The 3146-nt window shown below is 39.4% G+C and overlaps 1 non-coding gene across 1 annotated transcript; it reads right to left on the bottom strand.

Moving 5' to 3' along the window:
- Window positions 1-46: 46 nt before the first annotated feature.
- On the bottom strand, window positions 47-128 carry TRNAS-AGA. Its single transcript has one exon. It is a non-coding gene; the product is annotated as a tRNA-Ser (tRNA).
- Window positions 129-3146: the final 3018 nt, after the last annotated feature.

The raw sequence follows: 3146 nt of genomic DNA, 5'->3' as shown, positions 1-3146 counted from the left end.
TTTTGGCCAACCAATTAAAAGTTGGCCAGGATTAAAAGGGAACGCCCGTAGTCGGCAGGATTCGAACCTGCGCGGGGAGACCCCAATGGATTTCTAGTCCATCGCCTTAACCACTCGGCCACGACTACTCCTAGTGGTAGAAGTTTTCTAAGCCAACATTTTTAAATTCCTCCTTCACATGAGGCAAGGACAAGGGAATATATAGAAAAGGTAATAAATGAAATTTGTGTGGCTGTGGCGTAAACCAGGATGGCTTGCAAAGCTAACAAAATCTGGAGAAGTATAGAGAATGCAGTTGGTGTCTAGATTTAGCTGTCCTTCTTTTTCTTATTTCAAACCTTTAATTCATTCTGCATTTCTGAGCTTTGTATAGCATTACTTGCAAAGATAGAGGATTACTTTGAACAACAAGATCAAAATATATGAAAATATATGTATTCCTCTAAAAATTAATCACTAATGCCTAGTAACTGACTTGTAAAATTAGGGTTATTTCCCTTTATTGAAAAATAGTATCAGAACTTTTCTCCTATAACCTCTATGGCCACCTGTTGCCATTCCTGAGGGAAAATCTGTCTGCAGTTTCTTGAGCCAGTCCTCTTGATATGACCACTTCGTCGGAGAATTCCATTCACTTTTGACAAACTTTCTCTTCACACTAGAGTACATAAAATCAAGCAGGTAGAAATTGGGCCGAACTTTCTTCAACACTCCTGGTAGTCCCCTCCTTTGAAAATTAACTTTCCTGGGTGAGGGAGAGGGAGAAGGAGAGAGAAGTTCCAACATCCTAGCCCAAAACCTGGCACTGCAACAGAGAAGGTATATTTCCAGGATCCCAATAGGTGGAACTGCTTGGAGGCACCCGGAGGATGCGAGCTCTGACAGATTGAACTAGCCAAGCTGATATCATGGGACGTAGGCAGTCCCCTAAGTAACCAGGTCCTCTTCCATGTAGGGCATCTTGAACTGCATCTAAAAACAAACTGGTAGCCAGGGCAGCTCTCAAAGCAGATGTGTGATATAGCCCAACCATGATCATCACTTCCCATGCTACTGCATTCTGAACCTTACAAGTTTATTTATTTACCAGATTTGTATAGCTGCCCATCTTAAACCACAAGTCTAGGCAGCTCACAACCACAATAATACTATGAAAACCATAAATTAAAAACCCAGTGTCTCAATTGTCCTCCCAGAATGCTCCAAAAGCCATCCCACAGCTTCCATCAGTCCAGTGTTTCTCAACCTTGACCATTTTAAGGCATGTGGACTTCAACTCCCAGAATTCCACAGCCAGCAATGCTGGCTATAGAATTCTGGGAGTTGAAGTCCACATGCCTTAAAATGGTCAAGGTTGAGAAACACTGCATCAGTCTATCCCAGTGCCTGGGGTATTGGAAGGCTAGAAGATTAGGGTCTGATGCATCACCAGGGGGAGGATATTCCATTAGGTAAGGGAGCCATTGAAAAGGCACATTTCCGAAATCCCACTAGATGGCAAGATTTTACAGAAGGGACCTGGAGCTATCTATCATAATGTGATATCTATCTATCGTAATGCAATATCTATCATAATGGGATAAGCAGATACCTTTCAGGAGAGGCTATCTTCAAGGGCACTCCCATGTATAGTGTGTTATGGCAATTAAGCCATGAATTGCCTAGGATGTGAGTGATTGTCTGAAGGGTCTTACAATATAGGAAAAGGCAAAACTGGGCAAAGGATTTCTTGGCCATCTGCATATCAAGCAAGAGCTACAAGTGAAGGAGGACCTGACGGACCACATTTGCAACAATGTTCCCTGAAAAAGGAAAGATGAAGACAGGAAAATAACTGTCTAAAATTAATGGGTCCAAGGACAATCTCTTAAGGAAGAGCACAATTACTCTCTGAAAAGAGAAAATTCATATCAACATTGTTGGCAAAACCTTAACACTTTGGGAAAGACATTTTCTCACAGTGATAATCAGTGATATAGTGAAATTAATAGTTTGACTTTAAACCTTCTGTTAAATATATTGTATTAACATCTTCTTGATTATTAAATTTCAATAGATGCAAGATTAGGCCTCACTTTTAAAAAACGAATGTGTCATCTTACTGATATCTGATTTCACCTTCATGACATATTGTCTTATTTGAAGACAATCATTATTGTTGTTCTTAAGCATAATCCTTCCCACATGGTGACTCTTAAGATTGACTTGTATGCACCGAAAATGGGTCCTGTGAATTGTGCCAAGCCTCTTTTACGCATGCCTTAATCAACTAATAAATGCCTTTCTTTGTAAAACTGCCCTCAGTTGATTTTATAATTAGCTTGTGTGTCAATGAAGGTTGTTATGCCTTCTTGCTTGTACACCACTTTGTGAGAGCATAGCTGTGAAACAGTAGGAAGACATTCTTTTTTAAAACAATGATCGTATGCATGACAGGTATTCAAATCTGAATTTAACACGAATTTCCTTATCCACAGCATATAAGAGGTAACACAAAAGTCTAATTCACTGTTGCCATTTAGTGAGCATCTGGATTTTTGTAACTGAGATCTGATACCCCTAATATACAGTGAATCCAAAACTGTTGTTTCATTAAAATCCAATTACAGGTGAGGAGGGGGGAGGGGGGAGCTGTTGTTACTTAATCAACCACCTGTGCCATAAATTGAGGGCCCAATCAAACTGTACTCCTGGCCTGAACCAACGTTCTCATTCACTCCATCTAACAAAATATAATTATGAAAGGCAACAAATGAAGCATCAACAAAAACTCTTCCCCCTGTTCTGGACTGCACCAATTTTGTCTGATAATGAAATCTTGAAAATTAATAATTGGCCTCTATTGTTTCAATGGCACCAAGGGTACTCTTTAACATTTTGAATTCCCCCCACCCATATTGTTCACCTACATTTTTTTATTTTAAAAGAAAATTCTACTTAGTTGTTATATCTCCCACTTCATCATAACCAATTTCTTCTTTTGTGCCAGATTAGTAGGTCCTACAGAACAATTAAGAGAATCTATGGGTATAGAGTACTTTAATGGGTAGTCCAAAATTAACTCTGTACACAGAAGATATGATAGGAAGGAAGGGAGGGAAGGAGGGAGGAAAAAAGAAAAAGAAAGAAAGAAAGAAAGAAAGAAA

This window comes from Crotalus tigris, unplaced genomic scaffold (assembly GCF_016545835.1).
Source record: "Crotalus tigris isolate CLP2741 ecotype Arizona unplaced genomic scaffold, ASM1654583v1 scf7180000019740.931981, whole genome shotgun sequence".
In the NCBI taxonomy this organism is placed as follows: domain Eukaryota; kingdom Metazoa; phylum Chordata; class Lepidosauria; order Squamata; family Viperidae; genus Crotalus; species Crotalus tigris.
Note: the sequence above shows the minus strand (reverse complement) of the source record. Positions and strands in the feature narration are given on the sequence as shown.